The sequence below is a fragment of the Perca flavescens genome, chromosome 23, assembly GCF_004354835.1.
Source record: "Perca flavescens isolate YP-PL-M2 chromosome 23, PFLA_1.0, whole genome shotgun sequence".
NCBI classification, from domain to species: Eukaryota; Metazoa; Chordata; class Actinopteri; order Perciformes; family Percidae; genus Perca; species Perca flavescens.
Genome location: NC_041353.1, coordinates 18,490,387 through 18,501,088, shown reverse-complemented (window position 1 = coordinate 18,501,088; position 10,702 = coordinate 18,490,387). Strand labels below are relative to the sequence as shown.

Sequence of the window (10,702 nt, the reverse complement as noted above, 5' to 3'; positions counted from 1 at the left end):
CGCTCTCTCCCCGTTGGGTGGAAAATCAAGCTGTTCCACTAAGCGCTAGTCCTAGAGGCCTGGAGAACTTCGGTTGTGCAGCGTTTCTTTTGTGGCATTTGTTTTCGGGGATTGTGTGCTTTTCTTTAGCATCATTTCTGGTTTTTTTGGGTTGTGTGCTTTTCTATTTGCATCGTTTGTGTATTTGCAGCGTGTTCTGTATTTGTATATTTGCAGCGTGTTTGTGTATTTGGTTGTGTTGTGTGTATTTGCAACGGGTTTGCTAAATGTTGCTCATGTGCTGTCAAATGAATAAAGATGTTTTCTTAATTAGCTTGTGTTTTGTCTATTTGCGTGTGTTTTGTTAAGTTGCGGTGTGTTTGTCCCTGTCGGCCGCTGTACATTACTGCCCCCTGGAGCCGGAGGGCGGGAAAAACACACACTTTTCACACGTTCTTTTCCCAAACTACCACAAGGGGCAACAATGAGTCTATTCCAAATTTAAAAAACAAATTTCAACAAGCAGCACAAAGTTGGGATTCATGCTTTATTTAGAAGTATTTCCAAACAGTATTTTGGGGGTTGAAAAAACTTCAAGGATGAAGAGTTGGTTTGGCAAATGTATGGCTGGTTAACCACCCAAGCTCCGTCAAAGAGCAGCGTGCTGAGCTTTTTTACTGAACCATGTGGGACAGTCTTCCACACAGTAGATGAGGAAGCCCCAAAAAAATACCTTTGGCTCAATATAATTTAAAAAAACATTAACCAATATCACATCATCTGTATGTGAAGTAAGCTGCCTGATAAAAATATGATGCACCAGGACAAGGACTTGAAATGTTAAGCAAACTTAATATATTACCTACTCTACTTGAACTACAGTTGATATCTACTTATGTCCCCCCCACTCATGAAACTGACATGCACCTAAACAACTGAAGCCTGTGTTTGGTCCTACTTTGCTCTCAGTGGTGTGTGAAATGTAATGCATGCATTGTTCTCCAGCTGGGAGAGAGAGGACATTAAGCCCGCTGTGCCCTGTGCCATCACTCCCTCAGGTCTCTGTGCACAAATGCTTCTGTGTGTGTGTGTGTGTGTGTGTGTGTGTGTGTGTGTGTGTGTGTGTGTGTGTGTGTGTGTGTGTGTGTGTGTGTGTATGTGTGTCCACAAATGCACTAGTATATGTACATGCAAATGTGCTGAAGTTATCTTTACCAACATGTTATATGTGTGTGTAGATTGTGTAAGTGTTAATTTCGTAACTGTATGCCAGTGTGTGTGTGTGTACATAGGGTGTTTGGGTGTACTGTACTGTATGTATGTGTGCTTGTCTGAGTTTTTTTTTTGTGTGCTTGTCATTTTGCTGGTGTGTGCCTAAGTGGCCATTGTGCCGAAACAGTGGAGGAGAGGGAGACCAGCTAGGAACATAAAGCCACCAGTCCAGCTCTGCGGCTCCACCAGCAGCCAGCCAGCCCCATTCGGCATGCACCTGGTGTCCCCTCACACACACACACACACACACACACACACACACACACACACACACAACCACCATTATTAATTGCTAATACATATTTATGTGGCACAAATTTGCCATTTGTTTATGCATAAAATTATCAATAGCACGGGGCGCTTAGCCAGAGAAAACAGTGACCTTTTTAAAGAGTAATAAATGGAAGTGTGTGCGTGTGTGTGTGTCTAATGGCTGATGTTTGAGAGGGAGGTGTTGGGTTGGAACAAGGGGAGGAGGGTGGCGGTTTTGTGCCTGGACGTGGCAGAGAGGCAGTTGAGGCCTGCCAAGAGGAGATCCACTGATCTGGATGTTTACCCACAGTTTGTATTTTACACAGGTAATGAGCTGTCTTTGTCCTCGGCTTCATTAGCCGTGTCCATGTTCACAGTGTCTGTACTGGATGTTCCTTTGAGAGTGCAAGGATGATTCTTTTTTTTGTATATCAGTGAGCGTATTTTTTGCCATCGACAAATGTTAAAGAAAGTGTGTGTAAATGTTAAGGACTTATGACCAGCTGACCCCACCCATTAACACTCTACAATAGGAGACTTTTCAAGTTACTCCACCCACTTTATAATAAATTCGATATTGATGTATATAGCTGACATCTTGGCTTTTTCCATTGGCTCTCAATCAAGACTGGATAGGGTTGAATTGGGCCTGAATGGACCAGACTGGGATGGGATAGGACCAACTGGACTAGACTACATTGGTCAGGACTGGACTGTACTGGACTAAAATAGACTGGACAACTCTGTACTGAAGATGGTTGCGAAGCGATACCATTTTCATATCTGTGGAATAAATGAGGCTACAGCCAGTTAGCTTAGCTTAGCATAAAGACTGAGAAGCAGTGGGAAACGGCTACCTTGGCTCTGTCTGAAGGAAACGAAATCCCCTAGCCTGACGTCGTCCTACTCAGATTCTAGTCCGAATATGAGTCTGATACTGCTCCATTGGGCTGTGATTATGGGGGCGTGTTTCAACCGAACCAGGGAAAAAAAAGTCTCTGCACTCAATTGGATAGACCTAAGTCTGCGTAGATGGTTCCACTGGCACTTTTTTATTTTTAAAGCAATTAATGGTACTTTACCTAGTTATCTTACTAGTCTGTTGACCAGGAATCATCACCTTTACAATCTCCGCTCCGCTAACATTTTGGCTCTGAATATCCCACGTGTAACAACAGAATTTGGCAAGACTGCTTTTAGTTATGCTGCTCCTTGGTGTTTTTGGTGAATTTACTCCAAAATGTTTTGAAGATTTCTGTTCTCATCCCACTTAAACATTTTAAACAATTACTTAAACAAACAAAATTTGAACAATGCACATGTTTTCAATAAGCCTTTTTATGTTATTTTAAATTGTTTTACATGTACTGTAAATGTTTTTAGTTTGCTGTGTCTGTTTTTGTGATTCTGTGTAACTTGTGTACTGTTGCTCCAGGGCTCCCTTGTAAAAGAGATTTGACTATCTCAATGGGACATCACCTGGTAAAATAAAGGATAAATAAAAAAAAAAATAATAAAAAAAAAAGACAACCAATCAGAGCAACGGACAGTCAAAGGCAGACTTCGACCAACCCCCCCCCCGTGTCTTAAAGCAACCGTGGGCTTAGCGGCCAACGGTGGAACTGCACCCCTCTGGCCCAGAAAGACTTTTCACATAGACTTTGCATGGCGAAAGAAACTTCTATAGACGGTAGTTGCTCCACAACGGAAGAAGTCCAGACCGAACTTCCCGACCTCAAATGTTGTGGGCGGGGCTAAGTTCGGCTGGCATACAGGCTAGAAATCCCCTACCTGTACCTCGAAAGCTCATTAATAAACACGTCAATTTGCGGTTTTATGGTGGGTTACAAGCCAGACTATTTCTTGGCTATGTGTAGCGACTTCCTGGAGTCGTGAGGTTTCCAGGCAACTCCAGAGTCCAGGATGAGTCAACGGTGAATTGAACAATGAAAGCAAGCAAAACAATTAACTAGTGCAATTTCCAAATTTGGAGTACAAGTGTTTTAAACAGCCTCCTAAAAGGGAGCTCTGATGTGAATAGATTCCCCGAAGGAAGGACTCATTCTGCTCTGCATATTTAACGCAAAAGATATTACAAGAGCGAACACTTTTTTTATTTCAACTGTATTCAGTTGCACAAAGTGTTACGTATACTGTATTAGTCTATAGTTTTATAGCTCGATCTTCCCCTTTACACTTTGCTTCTTCTCTTACTGTAGTTCTATCTTCTTCACAGCTCAGTTCTTTTTCTCTTGATTCCTCATTTCCTTCTTTCCCATCTCTCTCTTTTTCGGTCTCGGTCTCCTCTTTTAGTCATTGACTTTCCTCGTTTGTTCCTCTCGGCTTTACTCTCCACTCTCCTTCAATCTCTTTAAAGATCTCGTGTGCTCCACACTTCATTTGTCCTCTTTTCTCCTCTCACCACTGTAACATCTGAGAGAGAGAGAGGGAGAGAGAGAGAGAGACCATGTTATTGTCAACCTGGCTGTTTCTTTGAGTGGGAAATCCAGCTAAATCTCTCTGTTTCTCTTTACCAGGGTTGGTCGTGTCTCTGATGGGTATCCACTCTTCAGCAGAGCCACCTTTCCTGGGACGCTCCTAGGTCAGCTGCTATTTTCTTAACACACACACACACACACACACACACACACACACACACACACACACACACACACAAATAATAGAAATATGTAAGTGCTCAAGGGACTCTGCTTTTAAACTACGGCAAACAAACACAAATTGGGTTGAGTGTTAGTCATGCTCTCTCTCTCTCTTTCATAATACACACATGAACCCTCTCCCTCTCTCTGTAACCCAGCTTTTATGTGGCCTTCGTGAGGTCACACACAGGGCTCAAGTCAGTTTCCATGACTACACAGTCAGCATCCAGCCAATCGGCATTCTCAGCTGACCGCTATGGGGCCAGTGGGCAGCCAGTAAGCATCATATCTGTTAATCTGACATGGAAGGCAAAGGGGTGTGTGTGTGTGTGTGTGTGTGTGTGTGTGTGTGTGTGTGTGTGTGTGTGTGTGTGTGTGTGTGTGTGTGTGTGTGTGTGTGTGTGTGTGTGTGTGTGTGTGTGTGTGTGCGTGTGTGTGTGTGTGTGTGTGTGTGTGATTTTGTGGCAGTGTGAAGGAGGGGGATTAGAACAGGGGCCTCTAATTTATCTTGTGAGGCACACTTACAACACTGTTTCTTCTTAGCATTAAACAAAAATGTATTATAATATGTGATATATACACATGCAAAATGCTTAAAGTAGTTTTAGTAAAGACATTCACACAGTATGTGTGTAGCAGTGACAAAACTTCTTTATTTCCTTTATACTGAGACTGAAAAAAAACAAAGTTTCGTGACACATAAGTTCCAGACTGACATTCCTCTCACCATGAGTAGTATACAAAATACATAGTAACCTATGCAAAGCATGCCAGGAAACTCTCATCCTCTTGAGAAATGGGTCACAAATACACAACAGTGTAGGAAACTCCATGGGGACTGAGACCAACAACCCAGATACACAAGTAAATACTAAAGGAACAAAATCCCCTCATTGGACTTGACATCTCCTGTGGGAGGGAAAGCAACATGACCATTGTTTATTTTTCACCAACTTTCTGCCACGTACACTCTGAGACTGAAATACTTTCCTCCTTCCACGTTCTCCATACTGCTCTTTATGTTCAGTAGTGTAATGCTGCCTGAGCAGCTTCCTCCTCACAGATGAGACAGGAAGCAGCCACATTAAACTCCACCAAAAATCTTTTGAGCCATTATAAAGATAATTTTTGGGCTTTGATTTTGCAACACTACTAGAAAAGTAGGTGATTGCTCCAAAATAAAAGCCCTTCTATCAATAAATAAGGGGGGAAAAAAGAGAGAAAATAGTTTGTGGGATGGATGTTACAAACATTTTTTTCAACATGTGGATGGCCGTATGAAATGTATTGCAGGCTGGATCCGAAAACGTTTAAGTATCAGTTGCGGGCCTGTGTGCAAGCAATTTTCTGTGTATGATACTTGCGTTTGCTTCCAAGTAGAGTTAAGAGAATGTTAGCTTGACATTTGCCACAACAAGTTTATGCATACAGTAAGTGCAAACACCATGCAAAGCTTAACCAATACCCAGTGTCTGCTGTCTTTTCTCTTAGTAGGAATCACGTGTCCTCTGTTGCTACGTTGCTCAGTGTATTTTGTTGTGTTCCCTGTTTCATAGCCCTTGGAGTTGTACTAGTGTATGAACTGGGACACTGTGAGCGCGAGGGGTGAAAGGGCCAGAGAGGTAAATGGTCAGAGAACAGCATATGGAGGGTAGGGAGAGTGGGATTGTTTGTTTTGGAAAATGAAAGCTGTGGGACAGAAAAAAGAACAGCTGAGACAAAAGAGACATATGGAGCTTCAACACAGAGCCTGCTTTATTATTTATTATTTTATTTTTAGCACTGAAATACCTCTGTGGTCAAATTGCTCCTCTACTTTCTCAAGGTTTTCAGTACAAACAAGAAAAAGTGTGGCTTTGAGGTAGTGATTGCAGACAGAGAGAGCGGCAAGAAAAGTGGGAAGAAAAATACTATTAGACCTTCTATTTTAATATCCAAGCTGTTAGACCTGGGCCTCTGCTATTCTATCGGCAGGTGGATACAGGACTTTCTAACAGGCCGTCCCCAGACAGTTAGAGTTGGCACTACATACTCAGCCTCTATAGTGCTAAACACTGGAGCACCTCAAGGCTGCTGTCTCAGTCCTTTATTGTACAGTCTGTCTAGCTATGATTATATTGCTAAACACCCCACTAATGGTAACGTGAAATTTGCAAATGACACTGCTGTGATAGGACTCATTGACAGCAATAATGAAATTGCCTACAGAGATGAGGTGAGTAGTTTGATTATGTGATGCAACAAAAATAATTTGTCTCTTAATGTGAGGAAAACTAAGGAGGTCATCATAGATTTTTAGATAGAACAAAACCACACATACACCTGTCTTTATTAACCACTCTCCAGTTGAAACTGTTAACACCTTTAGATTCTTAGGCATCCACATTTCAGACACCCTCAAATGGTCCTTCCATATCAGCTGGTATGTCCCTTAACATTCTACAGAACTTTTACCGCTGTACAATTGAGAGTATACTGACAGGTAACATTGTAGTGTGGTTTGGCAGGGCTACTTCACATGACCTTAATCTTCTGACAAAAGTAGTCAAGACTGCATCCAAAATCATTGGGGTTCCCCTTGAATCGCTCCAACACATTTACTGGAAACGCAGCACTAAAAAGGCACGAGGTATTATGCAGGATTCTAGTCATCCTGCATATAATCTCTTCTCCCACCTTCCATCAGGGAGACGTTTGCAGAGCATCCCAACGCGCACAACACGTTTTTGGGATAGCTTTTACCCCCAGGTAATAAGGTTATTGAACGATAGCACAACAGGAAGGAGGGCTGTGGCCTGAACTGTCACTTATGTATATTGTGTTTGGATATTCTAGATGTTTTAAAATTGTTATTATTGACTGGTGCTGAGAGAGTCCTAAGGCACATTGTATTTCATTGCTGTGGTACTTCGTACTGATATGCATATGACAATAAACTTGAACTGAACTGAACTAAAAATTAGAGAGACAGACGGGTAAATTGATAGCCTGTCAGACAGACAGACAGACAGACCGGGAGATGTAAGTTAGGTCAGTTAAGTTGGGACATATGGCTCCCGCAAGCCCTGAGACCCACTACTGAGGGACCACAAGGACCAAATAGAAGAGTAAAGACCCACATGCCATCTGCACAAGGGACAAAGAATGGGAGATATGAGGTGTGTGTGTGTGTGAGAGGGCAAGTATAGCCCAGCAACAATGCCAGGCCCGTTGACATACACACACACGCATGCACATATTCCAAAAAAGAAAGCATATGCACATTCTTTTTGGACACACATGCATACACAAACTTTCAGACACATATGAACCCATGTAAACACATTCACTTGTGCACATGCACACGCTCACAAACACTGACACTGAAACAGACTTTATGTCACTGCTGTCTCTTCATCTGCCAGAGCGGCCATCCAGAAAGCCCTGTGTCCTCAAATCAGATTGTGTGTCTGTGCATGTGTGCTCTCCTTCCTGTCAGACACCACTGAAGTGGTCACTACACAGAGCATTATATTGTCTGACATATGGGTTTTTGCTCCTCTGCTCTGTCCAGGAAACAAGGCCAAGCGGGCAGCCTCAGAATGGAGCCCTTGGGTTTGATGCAGTTTCCATCAAGTCCAGTTGTCTTTAATGTTAGCAGAGTGAAACTGGGGTACTGATGGGGCTCCGCTAACGGGGTCAGCGGCCCCAGCGCTGGGTCACTTTGTTGTGTGTTGGATTTTCTGTGCAACTTCTGGGTCAGCGGCAAAGGTTGGGAGAGCAGGTTGTTACCATGAGTCAATATGTGACAGACACACTTTCTGTGAATAGCTCACCTACATGCCATCTTCCATTTGCTTTCCATTCACGAATCTACAGAGACTTACAACTTTCTTTTACTCTTATTTTCTCGTTGAAGTTGTTATTATTATTATTATTATTATTAGGGCTGCTCCCTCTTAGTCGATTAGTCGACTTATCGGTCGTTTTGGTCTTAGTCAACTTAGATTTCTTTAGTTGATTAGTCATGTTTGATGCTTTTTTCATGCTGAATGACTTATTTCCAAGAAACGTACGAGCACATCTCTGGTAAACACAAGAAGTAAGGGTTGACATTTTACCTAATAGATATCACCGTTAAACCTACTTTGATTACTTTCATTAAGGCAGTTATTTGTTGTATTACACGTTTTCTGAAATGTTGTGTTTAAATATGCAAAGGAAGCATTATCTTATTCAATAAATGCCTCCTTTTGCATGACTCTTTGCGGAGAAACTCAGATTTACAGATCTGTCGATTAAATCAACTAATCGATTATTCGAAACAATTGAATGAGTGTTAGTCGACTAAGAATTTCTTCAATCAAACACAGCCCTAATTATTATTGTCGACCTAACAATGCAGAAGCGAGCAGGGGCTGCTTAAAAAACTCACGCTTTTTTTTGGTGGTGCCTTCAAGGAAACTTGAATGCAGTATACTAATAAAGTTGCCTGTTGAGTAAAAGATGGTTAGTAGGGTGGATGCAACCTAGTGCCCTCTGAATGAGTAGATGTGGTTTGAAGGCATTTTCTGTCCCCTGACACAGATTTTGTAACTTCACAAAGGCTTTTTCTCATTGGCCAGCTTCAGCTTCAGCTGCGCCGTGCCAAGCCAAGCCGTGATGGCATGTGTTTCCAATACAGCCTCTCAGCAGGGGATAGCCACTCTGCTGCGTTCCTACTTGGTAGAAGGGCTGACCAGGACCAACCCACTTTCAGCCATATCAGAGCTTAAGCTACTGCTGATGCAGATCGGAACATTTCCTGCTGCTCCTGTTCACATTAAAAGCTCTCCGCTGGCGAATCTGTGGGATGCTTTTAATGTGAAGAATGTATAGGAAAATATATTGGCTTCATTAGCGGTGCTATCCCTTTGTAATCAGTAGTTTTTATTGTTTTTTTAACAGGAAGAAAAGACAAAACAACAAATAGCTGTTAACACAAGCCTATAAGAAAACCAAAGATACACAGATTGGACAATGATAAAAAATTATATAGATAAACAAAATTAACAATACTATTAGCGGTGCTATCCTAAAAACAGTTCTAATGAATGGGTCCAATGGCCTTGTGAAGACTGACTTTTCTTTGAGTGTATAAACAGGCACAAATAATATTCAGAAATACATTTGTTTTAGATTATTAGAATTTACTTACATAGTTTGTGTGTGTCTGTGTATGTATGCATGCATGCATGTATAAAGAACTGGATCATTTCCCACAATATTCCAGAAATCTTGTGGCCAGTGAATCATGCATATACATTAATGCATTTGGACATGATCCATGCGTGAACTCTTCACTTCCACCAGGACTAATCCATTTCAAAGACAAGGGGCATTGGCCCCCACCTGGGTGCTTGCTTTTTCTAATGGGTGTGTGTGAGACACAGAGTGGGTGGGTTGGTGTGTTTACAGGCATGTCGGTGCTGAGGAGCTGATGGCATAAACAGATAAAGCTGTGATGGAGGATGTACGCTCTCTTGTTTGAGTTTAAGAGACAAACGGCCGTCCGAAATACACACACAAGCATGAATGCACACATACGCACGCCACCCCCACTCTGCAGTGTGTATACACCACACGTCAGGTCTTAAGTGCTTGGTAACAAAGGGTGAGTTTATCCCTGGGTTTCACTGTAAATACAATGGTGAGTAATGCTAAGAAGACTGGCCTGTGGTCACTGCAGCATGCAAGAGATAGTGAATGGGAATGTGTGGTGGTGGTGGTGGGCTAGTATTTTCAAAGGACTGTCTAGCCTCTGGTCTACTTTAAAAGGTGCTGTGTGTAGCATTTTGGGTTTCTCAAAATTAAAACCACATTTCCCATAAATCTGTTGCTTTCCCCTCCCTGGCGTCGCTCCATGTTCAGTTGTTTTAGGGGAAAAACTAGAAGAAGAGCAAAAATAAAGGCCTTGATCACCTCTACAGTATTTTATTAATTCCAAAGGAATTTCCAGTATGTGTTCTTACACATAGCTTGTATTATGCCAGTTTGGACAGAGGAACTGGAATAAAGTAAAAATGACTGGTTCCCCTTTTTATGCAAGAAAACAATCCATCTGATTTCCTGTGCGTTGTGACCCAATACAATAATAAAATCGGCGGTTGTCATTGTCATCCTGTATCCTGCAGTGTTTGACCACATATCTTGAAGCATGTTGACTTCAAAAATCAAATTGGGTTTGTAAACGTGGACGCCCTGTTACCTTAAAGCTCATGATGTACTTTTACAGTGTAGACAAGGAGCTGTGACGAAAGCAGCATTGTTCACGTACTTGCCAATCTTGCACAACGTAAAAATACCTAAACGTGATGACACTCTAGGAAGTTACTATATTGTTACTGAGATCACGGCAGAAAACGTGGCAGCAGCGACGAGATCTATCTATTCATAACTTTCCACCGTTTTGTTTGAGTTTAGTTAACATTTCCTCACATTGTAAGTGTGTGTGTGGTCAGTGTAACGCTTATCAGTTCAATTTTCTAAGCACAAACGGATATTTGGAAAAACAGAAAAAT

The 10,702-nt window shown here is 42.0% G+C and overlaps 1 protein-coding gene across 3 annotated transcripts in view; it reads left to right on the top strand.

Moving 5' to 3' along the window:
* Nucleotides 1-10,702, top strand: part of sox5 (SRY-box transcription factor 5) — a 247,941-nt gene that overhangs the window by 49,452 nt on the left and 187,787 nt on the right. For 2 of the 3 annotated variants that reach the window (XM_028570609.1, XM_028570607.1), the window contains one exon: nucleotides 4,041-4,105. The exons of the other annotated variant lie outside the window; for it this stretch is intronic. The gene's annotated coding sequence lies outside the window, so the exon portion shown is untranslated. The remainder of the gene's footprint in view (nucleotides 1-4,040; nucleotides 4,106-10,702) is intronic. 3 annotated transcript variants of the gene reach the window in all.